The 17,065-nt window shown below is 42.9% G+C and overlaps 1 long non-coding RNA gene across 1 annotated transcript in view; it reads right to left on the bottom strand.

Annotated features, from left to right (window-relative positions):
* Positions 1-16,698, bottom strand: part of LOC124613214 — a 57,012-nt gene extending 40,314 nt beyond the window's left edge. Inside the window, exons 1-2 of the long non-coding RNA XR_006979625.1 lie at positions 16,624-16,698; positions 15,606-15,724 (exon numbers count right to left, since the gene is read on the bottom strand). This is a non-coding gene — a long non-coding RNA (uncharacterized LOC124613214). The remainder of the gene's footprint in view (positions 1-15,605; positions 15,725-16,623) is intronic.
* Between the last annotated feature and the right edge of the window lie 367 nt (positions 16,699-17,065).

Here is a 17,065-nt window from a genome sequence, read left to right as displayed (position 1 = left end):
AGTTCGCGAGTGTTCTGCCCTCGTGGGCAAGATTGTGACCTGCATCACTAACCTACTTTCAGAATACGACTCAGTGGTGCACCTCCACCGGGAGAATGACGAGCTGAAACAAAGCATTGCTCACACTTACAACAAACTCGTTGCGGCCCGCACCTCGCTGCTGAAACTGCAATGCGCAGTTCCTTCAGCAGATCGAACTTAATCGCCAAGCATCAGTTCGAAAACTCATCAGGTTAGTTCAAAAACATTCACTGCGTGTGACAATTCGCGTTCAGTGACCTCCGTACCACCAAAGTGCCCACTACATGCAGTGCCTCATGTTTCAAACAGTGTCTGCAATAACAGTCGCTCACACAGCATGACCACACCCACCATGCATGCAGCCGCCCCACTTGTTGATAAACAATCCCCTTCTCCCATGTGCCAGCCAAGTAACTTGGCAGCCATCGCTGACCCTTGCGCGATGCCAGTGCCTCTCTTGCCCGCGCCGGTTACCCAAGGCAAAGTTAACAACAGACAGTCGTTGCACGCCCCACTCCGTTCCGTGCTGCATGCGCAGCCGACCTCTACAAACAAGCACACGCCGCACTCCCGCGCTCATGTAATAGGCATGTGACTTACATGCTGCCTTTTCCCACTCGCGCTAATGGCTACGCCTCATCGCGCCCCACTCATCCCAAAACTCCACGTCAGAACGTTACTCAGCCTAGTGTGCAGTTCTCAGTCTCTTCCATCACTGATGGAATGACACACAAGATAATTACCACTGCTGGCCCTCCTATTAGACACAAGGTTAGACACCTCAGCCCCATTAAGTTGTGCACAGCCCAGCAGCAAATTAACGAACTCCTGGCGGCAGGCATTCTACAGCCATCGGACAGCAATTGGTCTTCAGCAATTCACCACATCACCAAACACGATGGTTGTTTTCGAATGTGTGGTGATTACAGACATTTAAATGATCGCACTGTCATGGACAATTACCCCATGCCAAACATAAACAATTTCACTCATATGCTATCGGGCGCCACAATCTTCAGTGTGATTGACTGCAAACCTGCTTATCACCAGATTTCTGTAGAGCCAGAAGACATTCCAAAGACTGTGATCATCACATTGCTTGTTTTGTTCCAGTACAATTTCATGCCATTCGGTTTAAAGAATGCGGCACAAACGTGGCAACGTTTCATTGACTCAATCTTATGACGATTCGAGTTCTGCTTCGCATACCTGGATGACATACTGATTTTCAGCAAATCGACTAAGGACCATGAAGATCATTTATCCCAGGTCCTTCTACTGACATCGAGGACTGTCCTTTCTTCATTCTTACTGATCACAAACCACTGACGGACGCCTTCTGCAACCCACCAGGGGATCCTCCCCCCGACGCTTCTGCCACTTCGACCTGATCTCTCAATTTGCTACAGACATACACTACATCAAAGGCATGGAGAACATCCCTGCCGACTTCCTTTCATGGATCAATGCCGTTTCAAGAATCTTCGATTTATCCAACCTCGCCGCTCTACAGGCTTCGGACGAGGACACTCAGGGTCTGCTCACGGACCTGCAGTCTTCACTCGTGTTTAGCAAGGCTAAGTTCCCTGGCATTTTGGATGAAGTGTGGTGCGACTCTTCTATGGGAATTCTGCGGCCTTTGCTCCCGCCCACGTGCGTCGACAGGTTTTCGACGCCTTGCATAATCTCGACCACCCCGGCATCCGAGCCACCACTCGCCTTGTCACTGAGCGTTTTGTGTGGAAAGATGTGAAACGGGACTGTCAAACGTGGGCACACAGCTGCATTTCCTGTCAACAAAACAAAATAGGATGTCACACCTCTCCACCACTCAGCAAGTTTTACATCCCCAAGGGACGTTTCCGTCATGTACATATTGCCCTTATCGGCCCCCTGCCTCCGTTGGAGGGACACAGGTATATCCTATCTACAATAGATCGAATGTCTCATTGGGTGAAAGCTGTGCTCTTACCTAACATCACAGCAGAAACTGTGGCCAAAGGATTCATTTCTTCTTGAATCACAAGGTTCGGCTGTCCGTCCACCATCACAACCGACCAGGGTCGACAGTTCAAATCTGCACTTTTTACGATTTTCTGTAATCTTTGCAGTATTAAAAAGATCCATATGATAGCCTACCACCCTAAAGCAATGGGTTGGTGGAACGATGGCACCGCACCCTTAAAACTGTTTTTACATCCCCACGACTGTCTCTGGTCCAAGGCACTTCCTTGGGTGTTGCTGGGCCTACATTCTTCATTTAAACCAGATGTACAAGGGACAATTTCTGAATTCATTTTCGGTGAAAACCTGGTTCTACCAGGGGAACTAATTCTCCCCCAAGATCCCAGGGATTCCCCGTCCTTCCCAGACTTTATCGGAAGGATGCATGCACACTTTAGAAACACCCGGTTACACCCACCTGTCAGCCATTCCACACCTGACACTTATGTGCTGACTGCACTCAGCTCTTGCTCACATGTCATGCTAGAGACGACTCTGTTAGACAACCCATACAACCTCCTTACCTCAGCCCCTTCTAAGTACTCCGGAGGGGCGAAACGATGTTCGAAATTATGATAAAAAATCGCCCGCAAACTGTTTCTCTACACAGGCTCAAGCCTGCCTTCGTAGACTCCGACACCCATCTGCCATCCCAGTTGGACTGCCTGAGCACATGTTCTTTCAACGAACCCACATACGGTTGGGTTTTCTCCATTCAATGATTGACCACCGCAGTTCGCGGGTTCCTCAGACATGTCATCATCGTCCCCATTCACAGGTTTTGAAGACATTTCTGTCACTAGAGACACGGACGCCCCGTCCTTCATTTTGCGTTGCAACGTACCACCTGACTGCGTCAACGATGTGTCAATTATGGTGTTACAAAATCGTGTGCTTGTGCTTGTACTGCTCACCGACAGCACAGACCCGACCCTCACCGAGGAACTCAAGGTCAAGACAGTGCACAGCTTGTCCCTCCCACAAGAGTGCGACCCATCATGTGTTCAAGCTTTCATTTCTTCGGACGGCTCAGTATGCATTAGGGGAAGGCACACTAACATGCCGCCTCCTCACCCATACAGCTACTCCCGAGTTGGCCGACACGTCATTCCCCCCCGCTGGTTTTCGGATTAGGAGTTGGACCGACGGCCGCCCGCCGCACCTGCGCATGCCAACCCAACGGAGATGGAGCTTCTGTTCATGTGCCTGCTGCCTCGCACCACTCATGCCGATGCTGACGCCCACATGATGCCCCCTCAGGGCTCATAGGCCGTACTCCGTATTGCAGGGGGGAGGCTGTATGGCGTCGATAGGTCACATCGACCACACAAATAACAATCTTTGGAACATTAACTGTTCTGACTAGCCACCATGTTTAATTCAGTCTGCCTTTGTACTTCATGCAGTGTTCTTGTGTATCAGTCTCTATAGTAAAATACATGTGTTTGTAGAAAACTTGGGAACTGTTTATTATGTATATTACGATCCGTATCCAGAATCCCTTAAAAGTAGTAAGTGCAATTGCTTGTACACATTGTTTATGATTGGATTGTAATTGTTACTGCATCAGTATTCCCCATACTATTAATCTTTTTAACTGTGCAGTTTGTTTGGGAAATTGATGAACGCTTACTGATGAATCTTCTCATACGTGACCCAATGCTATCTTGAATTCTACTGAGTGAATAGTTCTTTGTTCAGTACCTTGGCCAGATCTCTGTAGCTTGAAAATTTCTGTCCACATCAATAAATTCTTCCAGTTAAGGTAACACCTGATGTGCACTTTCCCCTATTCCCTCCTTCATCTTTTTGGTCACTACATCCTGTTGCATCATATGGTAAATGCACATCTTCATGTAAACAAGTAATGCTCTCTTCTCTACCATTGTTTATAATTCATGAACGGCTGTCTAACTTCACCATGGATACATTACAAACATTTATGTACTGATTATCAAGATAATGCCATAAATGTAGGTGCAGTAGACAGTTCTTAGTTATAAAACTTAAGTAATTTACTTCTACCCGCCCTGATAATTGAGCATGTTAGTGAGCCACTTTCAGGGTTAGAGGAGGTGAACCTGCCTTGGATCAAATCTGTCTTGCAAATTAACAATGAGGGTTTGTGAACTGGCATCCAACTATGTGAGTACTCGGCTGGTACCCACATCTGGCCTCAGATACATGCTACATAAACTTTTAGGAAGCATTCTCATATTTGAACATGAGATTCTCTTTAGATGCAGATGGATGAGGTACACAGATTCAGTGCTGGAAGAGAGTTGTGGCATCAGGAAGGACATCTGGCCACTAACTGTCACTAACATTGTCAAAAATCCATGTAACAATGCTGACTCTGTAAAGAAATGGGATAAGGCAAGGAGGAGGAAGAAGAAGAAGAAGAAGAAGAAGAAGAAGAAGCAGTAGTATGCTCTGCGCTAGTTGGTGAAGATACAGGTGGTAGCAGTAGAGTCCTCCCACAGGTGCCTCCCCCACACCATTGGCATGGCACAGCCCACAGAGAACAAGGTCATCTAGACCCTCCTTTGTCCAACCTATCTATGGGTTCAGCGCCACCAGTCAACCCTTGTTGGTGGTCGTGTGGGTCACTTCCATCTTGCCCACAATGCTTTTCTGCCCAATCTCGCACAGACTGTCCCCATCGCTGGAAGATATGCATCCTCTGTCAGAAACACGGCCATCTCCAATCTGTCTGTCACAGCCACTCCACCAGCTCCCACTCCTCACCCATAGGTCATCAGGATACTGCACATAACACTGCAGTCGATCATCCCACTGGATGCCCCATTGATGTGGAAGTTGTTCCTCACGCTCTGCATTTGGATTTTCATTTCCAGGTTGATACAGGAGCCCCGTCTCCTTGATCAATCTGGTGACATATACATGCCTGGGTCCCCCAGAGCTGTCTTCCACCTCTTGGTGATTGGTCGCTTACAGGGATGGCTCTGTCAGCCTCTGTGGGCAGTTCTCGGTCCCAGCCACCTATAAACACATTCCGCGGCTCCTGACACTACAGGTGGCTGACCATCACTTGGCTTCAAACATTTTTGGACTCGATGCTTTCACACTGTTTGGCTTTTTTATTTCTGACGAAGTTAAGGTTGTTTCCACTGCAGTCCCATACCAGGACCTCGATGACCTGTGCTCGGCTGTGCCTCTCTGTTTCAGCTGGAATTAGAGTGTGTTTCAGACTTCAAGACACCCACTGCTCTCCGGCCAGATCCTCAGCTGCAGTTCTTCCAGGTCCAACCCATTCTGGTGGCCTTACATCCAGCAGCCAAGCAAGAGCTTGACTGACTGCAGTCGTCATCAAGCCCATGAAAGTGAGTGCTTGGGCAACCCCGTTAGTGTTGATCGGGAAACCCAATGGGTCCCTTTGCCTGTGTGGGGATATTGGAGTTACAGTCAATGCACAGTCCCTGGTTGAAACTTATCCCATTCCTCGGCAGGAAGACCTTCTCACCAAACTTGCGCGTGGCGAGTAGTTCTCTAAGGTCGACCTGGTGGAGGCTTACCATTAATTACCCTTAGATGAGGAATCCCAGAAAATCACTGTCATTAACACGCCTTTCAGATTATATCAACACAAGTGCCTTCCTATTTGGTACTTCCTCCATGCCGGCCATTTTTCAGAGGTACCTGGAGCAGCTCACACAGCCCATCCAAGCTTGTGTCAGTTATCTCGATGACATCTTGGGTCACTGGCCGCACATGCCATGAGCATTTGCATAACCTCAGTACCTTATTTCATGCCATGCAGGCTGCAGGCTTATGCTGTTGGTTGGAAAAGTGTAGTTTCTTTCAACCAGAAGTTGAATAACTGGATCACTGGCTCAGTAAAGATGGCATTCATCCATCAGATCATAACATTGTGGCCATCAACTCCCTTCCATGCCCCAAGGATTTAACTGACTTCCAAGTTATTTTGGGTGAGGTTAATTACTACTTAAAGTTTTTACCCCAGGCTGCTGACACTGCACAGCCCCCCAATTGCTTGCATCGCAAAGCGGTGCCTTTCAATTGGACTCCCGCCTGTAATCAAGCTTCTCTCTACTCGAAAACTATGCTCAAGTCCGTCCCTTGCCTGACTCCCTTCTCTTGTGACCGCCTCTTGGTTGTGGCAGCCGATGCTTTGGCCTACGATATTGGGCAGTCCTGGCTCACAGGAATGCAGTTGGCTCAGAACAGCCCACTGCGTATGCATCCAAGACACTGTCCCCAGCACAGATGAACTATTCCCAGATTAAGAAAGAGGCTCTTGCGATTGTGTTTGCCATTCTAAAGTTTCACATCTACCTGTTTGGGACAAAATTCACTCTCCCCACGGATCACAAGCCTTTGGTTACCCTATTCAGCCCACACACACACATCCCAGATGAAATGCTCAACATCTCCAGCACTGGGCGCTGTTCGTATGCAATTACACTTACATTATCTGATATTAGCCCACCTCTGATACTCCAATGCAGATGCCTTGTTACATCTCCCCTTGGGCCCTGATCCCAAGTTCGATGAGCAGGGAGTCCTCTGCTTTCACATTGATATGGTCTGCCAAGATACACTGGATGGATTTCCCATCACGACTGTACATGTCGCCTCTGCCATACACCAGGACCCCATTCTGCAGCAGGTTCTCTGCTACATGACCCATGGTTGGCCCACCTATCGGACTCACCAGTTGGAGACTGAATTCAGCCCCTGGCACACCACTCACACAGGCTCTCGGTTGTAACGGGTGTCCTCCTGTTGGCCGTGAAGGCTGACACCCATCAGGTGATCATCCTACCTGATTTGCACCACCATGTCCTATGCTTGCTACACCGTGGACACTGGGGGTGTCCCGAATGATGCGTTGGCTCACCAGCAAGTGTACTAGCCCAGCATCAATGGTGACATTTAATGCTTGGCCCATGGGGCACGGTGTGTGCATGTCGCCAGACCAGCCCTTCACAATCATTTGCACCCTGGCCCATGCCTCACCAGCCCTGGAATCACATCCATCTCGATTTTGTGGATCCCTTCTTGGGATCAATGTGGGTACTCATTATAGATGCATACTCCAAATACCTGTATGTGGTGCACATGGTGTCCACCGTGACTGATGCCACACTCATGGTCTTGGCTCAGGTTCTTGCCATCGAAGGCCTGTCTCATACCTTGGTCCCAGATAATGGCCCCCAATTCACAGCAACCTCATTCAACAAATTTTGGGACTCCAATGGTATAAAAACACATCTGCACCCCTCTGTTTCATCCGTCCTCCAATGGCACAGCAGATCGACTGGTCAGGATGTTTAAACAACAGCTGACAAAAGCAGTCAAATCCTCTGCAACCACATCGGCCCTCACCTTATTCCTGAGCACTTATCACACCATGCTGATTGGTGGTCATATTCTGGCCGAACTCCTCCGTGGTTGGCAACCACGAACCCTACTCCATTTGCTGATGCTGTCTCCTTCTGAGCCCTGCTTCCGACCCTCTCAGCATTACACACTGGGCATGGCCTTGTGGGTGGGCTCGTATGGGTAATGCTGTTTGCACTCCTGCCACAGTAGTCATGACCCATGGGCAGTGTATGACATTGGTACAGACACAGAAGGGGCTCAAGTGCTGCCACTATAACCAACTCTGGCCTCATACTCCTACCTCATGTCCATCAACCCCCCACCTCCTTCTGGTGTGCACGAGGCCCTCATGTCGGCCCCATGGCAGACAGCTCTCCACAGGCACGCCGGCACTCCTTCCCACCTCCACAATGATCAGAGGCACTGTGTGATGCCCTGCCCTCCGGTGACTTTTCAATGGATTCCATGGACTGCCCTCCCGACCCACCGCTGGCAGTTGACGACACAGGGTCTCCCTCCTTTCCCTCCATCCACCCACCATGGCACATCCTGGGCAATTCTGCCCCTATGCACAGTTTTCAGGGGGGAAGGGAGCGAGTGTTGGAAGGTGTGGTAGCTGAATGTACATCAGAGGGTATGGACCTGAATACCCGCTAGGGGTCTCTGTGCTCTGGCACGTACCTGCACCGTGAGCCTTGCCATGCAAATGTGCCACACTCCATACCATGGGAAGTCCATGGCCAATCGTGTTTCCTGCGGTCACATATTTAGGCGGCCACACGGCGCTTCCCCCGGCAGTCTGGTACTCACCGTAGTTCACGTGTACATCTCGGCCGTACTGCGTTCCAGTTCTGTGTGTTGAGATATACAATGTTGTTGTTTGGAGTGTTCCTGCATTGTTGTTGTCTCATTGTGTTTGCTTGCTTGCTTGCCTCGCGTTGTGTCTGTCATCCCCTACTTGTTTGTCTGTCCTGTCTGTTCATTGTTAGTGATTCCTCCAGTGGCTGCCCCGCCTGGTGGCTTCGCATCTCCGTTTTCTGCCGTGCATCGCTCACAGGTCGCTCATGACTATAACACAGAGTACTGATTAACAGTAAAGTTTTCATTTCCGGACACCTTGATATTGTGGAAGAGGATGTCAGATGTACTAATTTAAAGGATTCTGATTCAGGGTGTGAACATTTTAGTGATTCTGAGTGCAAACGCATAGACAATGAATCTGTAAATGAGCAATAGAAGAAGAGGATATCAAAGTGTGTTCAATCAGTCATAAACAAGATCAAGAATGCAAGTCAAGACATTCAACTAGAGAATGTAGGAGGATCATGTGAAGAGTAACTTCATTTATGTGAACTTCTGTAGTGTAGATAGTCCAGAAAAGTTTGAGGAGACAATGAATAGTACTGAATCAAAAGTTTGGAAACAATTAGTGCCTAGGAAAGTTGACTCTTCAAATAAAAATAAAACTGAGGAACTAGTAATTAAGATTGTGAATGTAAATGTTCTTGATGTAAGGTGGGTTTTTACAAGAAAATCAAATAACAATTGTGAAGCAAGATTAGTGGTATGGGGCTTTCAACAAAACAAAATTGTGGATGATATTTATTTACCAGTTGCTATGAGACAAACATTGAAATTTTTGTTACTTTACCTTTGTCATTATAGAAGACTTAATTGTAGAAGGAATGGATGTACAAACTGCGTTTCTAAATGGTAGTGTTTTCTTAGAAATTAATGTAAAGCAATCTCCAGGACACAAGGCTGAAACAGGCAGAGTTTGTAAGTTATTTAAGACATTATATGGCATGAGAGTGAGTCCTCAGGCATGGTGTAATTTTTTTGATTAGCTTTTGAAAAATCTAGGTTTTAAAAGAAGTGAACATGATTATTTCCCATATATATTGATGACTGCAAATTCTGTGATCTGTGTAATCGTGTTTGTTATGATAGTAAAAGGAAAATACAAGAAATCAAGAATCTGTTACCCAAACTAATCCAAATGAAAGACTTAGGTGAAGTACAGAATTATCTTGGGGTAAAGATTGGCTGTAATTATGCAGAGAATGAAATGACTCTTAGTCAGGGAAGCTATACTAACACTCTAGTTAAGAAATATCAGATTGAACATCAAAGTTGTACAGCACACCAATGGAAGTTACTTTGAAATTAGGACCAGCACAAGATGCAAGTCATGATATTATTAACAGGAATTCGAAAGGTGCTTTCCCATATTTTCACTCAGGAATATGGCCCGATATAAGTTACAGGATAAACTATTTGAGTAAATTAAAACTGTTACAAGATACTCACTTTAAGTATGCTTTGCGAGTACTGAAATGTTTGCATCAAGCAAAAGGTTTGAGGTTAGCTTGTGGAGGCAATGAAAATATCAGTCTCTTAAGAGTGTATTGTAATGCAGATTGGGCAGGTGACTGCATAGATCGTGGCTTTGTAATTATATTATCTGGAAATCTAAGAAGCAAAGTATCACAAAATCTTCTACTTTTGCTGAGTAAATAGCGTTGTTAGAACCTGTCACTGAAATTAAGTTAATTCTAGATATTTTTAATATTTTTTATGCAAAATCTGATAAGTCTGTTAGAAGTATAGGGTGACAACTAAGGGACAGTCACTATTGCTAGATATGGTAACTTTAGAAAAACTTCAATGTGTACTGAAGTACATTATCATTTTGTGAATGAATATAGTAGGAATGGAATTACAAACATTTGTAAAGTAAATTTACAAAACAACTTAGCAGACACCTTTACCAAATATTTGTGCAAGTTGTTGTTGTTGTTGTTGTTGTTGTTGTTGTCTTCAATCCTGAGATTGGTTTGATGCAGCTCTCCATGCTACTCTATCCTGTGCAAACTTCTTCATCTCCCAGTACCTACTGCAACCTACATCCTTCTGAATCTGCTTAGTGTATTCATCTCTTGGTCTCCCTCTACGATTTTTACCCTCCACGCTGCCCTCCAATACTAAACTGGTGATCCCTTGATGCCTCAGAACATGTCCTACCAACCGATCCCTTCTTCTAGTCAAGTTGTGCCAGAAACTTCTCTTCTCCCCAATCCTATTCAATACTTCCTCATTAGTTATGTGATCTACCCATCTAATCTCAGCATTCTTCTGTAGCACCATATTTCGAAAGGTTCTATTCTCTTCTTGTCCAAACTATTTATCGTCCATGTTTCACTTCCATACATGGCTACACTCCATACAAATACTTTCAGAAACGACTTCCTGACACTTAAACCTATACTCGATGCAAACAAATTTCTCTTCTTCAGAAATGCTTTCCTTGCCATTGCCAGTCTACATTTTATATCCTCTCTACTTCGACCATCATCAGTTATTTTACTCCCTAAATAGCAAAACTCCTTTACTACATTAAGTGTCTCATTTCCTAATCTAACTCCCTCAGCATCACCCGACTTAATTCGACTACATTCCATTATCCTCGTTTTGCTTTTGTTGGTGTTCATCTTATATCCTCCTTTCAAGACACTATCCATTCCGTTCAACTGCTCTTCGAAGTCCTTTGCTGTGTCTGACAGAATTACAATGTCATCGGCGAACCTCAAAGTTTTTATTTCTTCTCCATGGATTTTAATACCTACTCTGAATTTTTCTTTTGTTTCCTTCACTGCTTGCTCAATATAGAGATTGAATAACATAAGGGAGAGGCTACAACCCTGTCTCACTCCCTTCCCAACCACTGCTTTCCTTTCATGTCCCTCGACTCTTATAACTGCCATCTGGTTTCTGTACAAATTGTAAATAGCTTTTCGCTCCCTGTATTTTACACCTGCCACCTTCAGAATTTGAAAGAGAGTATTCCAGTCAACATTGTCAAAAGCTTTCTCTAAGTCTACAAATGCCAGGAACGTAGGTTTGCCTTTCCTTAATCTAGCTTCTAAGATAAGTCGTAGGGTCAGTATTGTCTCACATGTTCCGATATTTCTACGGAATCCAAACTGATCTTCCCCGAGGTTGGCTTCTACCAGTTTTTCCATTTGTCTGTATAGAATTCGTGTTAGTATTTTGCAGCCGTGACTTATTAAACTGATAGTTCGGTAATTTTCACATCTGTCAACACCTGCTTTCTTTGGGATTGGAATTATTATATTCTTCTTGAAGTCTGAGGGTATTTCGCCTTTCTCATAAATCTTGCTCACCAGATGGTAGAGTTTTGTCAGGACTGGCTCTCCCAAGGCTGTCAGTAGTTCTAATGGAATGTTGTCTACTCCCGAAGCGTTGTTGCGACTCAGATCTTTCAGTGCTCTGTCAAACTCTTCACGCAGTATCATATCTCCCATTTCATCTTCATCTACATCCTCTTCCATTTCCATAATATTGTCCTCAAGTACATCACCCTTGTATAGACCCTCTATATACTCCTTCCACCTTTCTGCTTTCCCTTGTGCAAGTATAAATTTGTAAAATTTTGACAATGTTGAATGTAATCTGACTGCAATATAAATTTAAGGAGACTACTGGAGTGTGGTTCATCTATATCCATAGTATCGACAGTACAGTGTCGAGAGGGCTCCAAACAATGAGTGTATACACATATATATGTACAACAGTCAGTGCCATGCTGTCTGTCTGCGTATGTGTGTGTGTATGTGTATGTGTAAAGAGAAATGTATGTTGTATTTAACTCTTCATTAATAAATATTCATAACAGTCTAAGAAGTATTGATTTTTTTTGCTTTTGCCAATGGTTCCACAATATGAAAAATGTGAAGCTGTTGTTTGATTCGGAGTTCACTTTAAGCCAGTTCAAAGGCTGGAAGAAGACAAACCAACCTCTGGCTTAAAGACAGTGCCATGGTTTTTTAATAATCCTGTAAAAAGACTTTCAGATTTTTTTATTGACACACATACTCTGTATAATGACTGAGTACAAAGTGAAGATCCTTTGTATCATTTTGTTGTGTTTTTGATTTGAAGAAAATACAGTTATTTTCTGCATATTGTATACAATATAGTAATATCTGCATGTTTATATTTGGTTAGTGGAATGTCCTCAAGCATAATGCCACAACTGTTTCAAGTTGTTTAAACGTAAAATTCATGCCCATAATATCACATGGAATTTCGCATACGCCTAACTCTAATTTTAATGTTAAACAGATTTGTCTTTGCCAGTATGTACACAGATTATGATAGTATGTTACAAAATGCTTTGTTTTGAGTTACTCTTAGACAAAATCAGCAGCTGAGTAGTATAAAAGGAGGAGCTCTGAGCACTATGGGACTTAACATCTATGGTCATCAGTCAAAGGAGGAGCAGTGACTTTTTTTTCCTCCGGAGTTGCAGTATTTCTTCTAATATACATGTAATCATATGAAGCAGTCAAATAGTATTTCTCGTAATCATCAGTCTGAGTATATTAGCATCAGCCATAATTTACAGAAGTAGCACTCAATAGCTGCTACAGCCAGTTAACATATTACTTAACTCATCCACATCCCTGAAGGCTCTCTTTCATGATAGGGGTTTATGACATACTATGTGTGAATGAATGAAAGAAACATACACCCACAAATCATCTCTCAATATAAATTCAGGTGCACTATATTTTGTTGAACCTACATGTACAAAGTTATGATAGAGGACCACGTACATACAACTTTTCAAAGCCATATGTGTTATAACAATGACTCAAACAACAGACTGGTACCAGTTTCTTAACCAAATAATACAAACGAAATCTATCTCATTATCCTTTCAATACAAAAGGTATTCTGGAGACACGGAGTGCAGTCCAAACTTGCAGCCAACCGAAGAATGTACAACTAGAACGTGATTTCTATTTGGTCTTTTTTTGACAAATATGATTAGGTTATTACAGTAAGTGGAGCGAATGCTTAACTTCTAAGTGCTTGAATGCACTTCTTCACTGTACAGCACCTCCCCCCCCCCTCCACCCTCCCCTTTCCTCCCATCCCCTCTCTCCCAGCCATAAAAATCACGTGTCAGTTTTTGAAACCTGGTGACAAAATTTACAATGAGAGGTCATTTTTCACAAAATACCATTCTGAAATTCAGGTTTTTAAAACATACCTTCTTATAATAAAAACAGTAAAACCACAAGATTTAATGTAAACAACAGGTGCTATTGTCTGTCCCTGTAGCAGCATCATTTTGCTCCCTAGTTCTTCTTGGTACATATTGGCACAAGTCATTAGTTTTCATGAATATGGCATCATCTTTTCAAGTGCTTCCAGCCACTTGTACCTGCTCCATGAATGCGTGTCCAATAATTAATAATAATTGCCCATTGGAAAAAAGTGAGATGCCAGGATGCCTTTCCGGTGAGTTCCAGCCAAAATTAGGCTCTGGTTGGAGCAGGCCTATTGATTTATTAATGATTTTAAGAATAACATTAGAACGGAAATTTGCTGGCACCACATGAGAGGTGCACCAGTAGTGAGTTCGCTGGGGAGAGTGTGTCTTAGCTAATTTAAGCACTGCAATGCACACTGCAGACAGTCAGGCTTACGATTTTTCGCATACACAAAATGTCTGTAGCATTTAACGTTCCATTATTAGACGATAGTTCTTCTAGCCTTGTAGTTACTTACCTCCTCCTCTTCTCTGAACACAATGCTATGGCATCCACCTTGCTCTGCTTAAATTTCTTGGTTCTCCAAAGTATTACAGGTACCAGCAATGCAGATAGATAGATCAGATGAAGTAAAGAACTAGTAAGTGTAGTTGACTTTGAATTATAAGAATTAATATATTTCACATTATTAGTGAACTAAACAGAAATCCACTTCCTCTGTCTGTCATTGATGGGAAAAGACAGTAATAGAAGACTGACGAAACATCTGATAGGACCTTTTAACAAATATAAGAAAATTAATGAGATTTTCATTCTGCAGCGGACTGTGCGCTGATATGAAACTTCCTGGCAGATTGGAAGGTAGGAGACGAGATACTGGCAGAAGTAAAGCTGTGAGTACCGGGCGTGAGTCATGCTTCGGTAGCTCAGATGGTAGAGAACTTGCCCGCGAAAGGCAAAGGTCCCGAGTTTGAGTCTCGGTCGGGCACACAGTTTTAATCTGCCAGGAAGTTTCAAGAAAATTAATGTTCATCTTTTTCTCACTAGCTCCACAGGCTTGATTGCTGTGGGCATAATGTGTTTTAATCTTTGCTGTAAACTACTTAGACAAATGAATGGATAAAAATAGACAGAAAAAAATAAAACATATGTCCATATAGATGAACCACATAAATTCCAATGCACAGACAAAATCCTGGCTAAAGACAGAAGTTACAACATTAGGGATGACCTGGATGAAAGAAGATTAGCAACTACAAACAGAAATGTAAGTTTTGTGAATGTCCTACAGCCCCATGACCAGCCCTGGGTTAATACTGCTGTAAGCTGTGTGAACACTGAATTGAGCAGGCTGCTGCTGACAGAAATGAAATCTCATATGAGTGCAGTGCCTGTTGCTACAACTGGGGGACGGGGACTTTGCCTTTTAAATTAAGAAAATTACATATTCTCTCAAAAATAAAGGCTCACCTGGATTTGATGGCATTTAATGGAGAACTAAAGATTTTTTCCATGTCTTACCTGAAAAATGTAATGCATCATTAACTCAAGCCATTTTTCTAGAGAGACTGAAATGCTGATCTGATGGAATTACATTTTCTTGAAGACTTATTGAGTCTCCACTTTATCTTCAATAATGATAGAAGCTGAAGTAATGAATTAAAATTTGTACCAAGGCCAGGTATTGAAGTTTGTGTTAGGAAGGGCACTGGATTAGCGTATCTATGCAGCTATTTTAGCCACATTGCCAGGGTGGTGTAGTGGATAACACATCTGTGTAGTAAGCAGGAGACCTGTGTTCAAGTTCTGGCCTTGGCACAAATTTTAATTCATTACTTCAGATTCTGTCCTTACTGAAGACTGAAATGTGTAATTCTTAAACCCTTCTTTTAAAAAGGTGATAGGAGAGATGTCTATAATTAGTGACCCATTTCATTACTGACATCACTAAATCACAATTCAGATTTCAGTTGCTCTACTGAGAAAGCCAATTACATGTTCACTTACAAGTTTTTACTAGCATTAAATGACAAAATATCCTAGATAAATGAGGTTACATGGTACTGATGGTATAGCCAACCAGTGGATAATGTCATGTCTAACCAAAAGAATGAAGAAAGTTGTACTTACTAATACATCTGATGTTGACCTGGGACATTACTCTGATTGGGCAGAAATCATATATGGAGTTCCACGAGGCTAAATCTTAGGTTCGCCATTGTTCATCTTATATGTGAAATATCTTCCGTCTAACATAAAACAACTAGAATTAGTTCTTTTGGCAGATAACAGTAGTACTGTAATCAGTCTAAGCACACATACAGCAACAGAAGAAATAGTAAACAATGTTCTTAAAAGTATCATTGACTGATTTTCAGTTAATTGTCTCACTCTATATTTTAAAAAGACACAAATACTCAGTACTGCACATCTAGTGGTACTACACACATGGTGAGGAAATAATCAATAGGGTGCAAAATTCAAAATTGAGAACTTTTAACATTGCAGCGCATCAGAAATCGTGAATAATTTAATGATTATAAAGAATCCACCTCAACTGCAAATAGAAACCGGATGTTGACCTAGGTTTCAGTGCGGATAACCACGCCTTCTTCAGAACACACTAAAACTATAAGCTGCCTAAAGAGGCATGGTCCAACATTAATATAGAATGCCCAAAAGGGCAAAAGACTCGCCCAAAGCTTATAGTTTTAGTGTGTTCTGAAGAAGGCGTGGTTATCCGCACTGAAACCTAGGTCAACATCCGGTTTCTATTTGCAATCAAGGCAGATTCTTTATAATCATTAAACTTCAAAATTCTTTGGTATCCAATCGATGGGAATTTACACTGTGAGAAACAGATTTTGGAACTCCTAAAACAACTTACAGTTAGTTCAATAATGTGCAGAAGTTCTGGTTGAGAATAATGAATTGTTTAGGAATAAAGGAGACGACTCAACTTAATTTGTTAAAATTAGTTCGGCCACAGTTGCATTCAGAATCACTGCAAATTTTGGGGAGAGGGAAATCAGTATGTTTACATATTTTTCAATAATGTCATATGTAATAATGCTCTGGAGAAACTTGCCTTCAAGAAATAGTCTTTATTGCTCAAAAATGTGCTGTAAGAATTATATGTGGTGCTCACCCTCTATCACATGTTGACATCTGTGTAAGGAGTTAGGCATTTTTGATACTACTTCACAGCATATTTATCCCCTCATGAAGTTTGTTGTAAATAATCCACTGCAGTTCAAATGGAACAATGATGTATATTAGGTACAGCACCAGAAGAAAAAATTACATTTATTATGCTACATAAGGTAATCTTTACCACAGAAAGAAGTGTACAAAGCTACAACTAAAATTTTTGATCGCTAACCCAATGACATAAATTGTCTGATAAGACAGAAAAGTAAAATTTGAAAATAAACAGAAAAACTTTCACCTTGACAACTCCTCCTCTTCCATATAAGCATTTCTTTTACTGTAATGTGTAAATGTTGGTGGGCAGGAATTACTAACTCACACCTGTATGTCTTCTTGTTTATAGGTTTCAAACACTAGCAAATTTTATTCTCCAAGATTAA

Source organism: Schistocerca americana, chromosome 1, assembly GCF_021461395.2.
Source record: "Schistocerca americana isolate TAMUIC-IGC-003095 chromosome 1, iqSchAmer2.1, whole genome shotgun sequence".
NCBI classification, from domain to species: Eukaryota; Metazoa; Arthropoda; class Insecta; order Orthoptera; family Acrididae; genus Schistocerca; species Schistocerca americana.
Note: the sequence above shows the minus strand (reverse complement) of the source record. Positions and strands in the feature narration are given on the sequence as shown.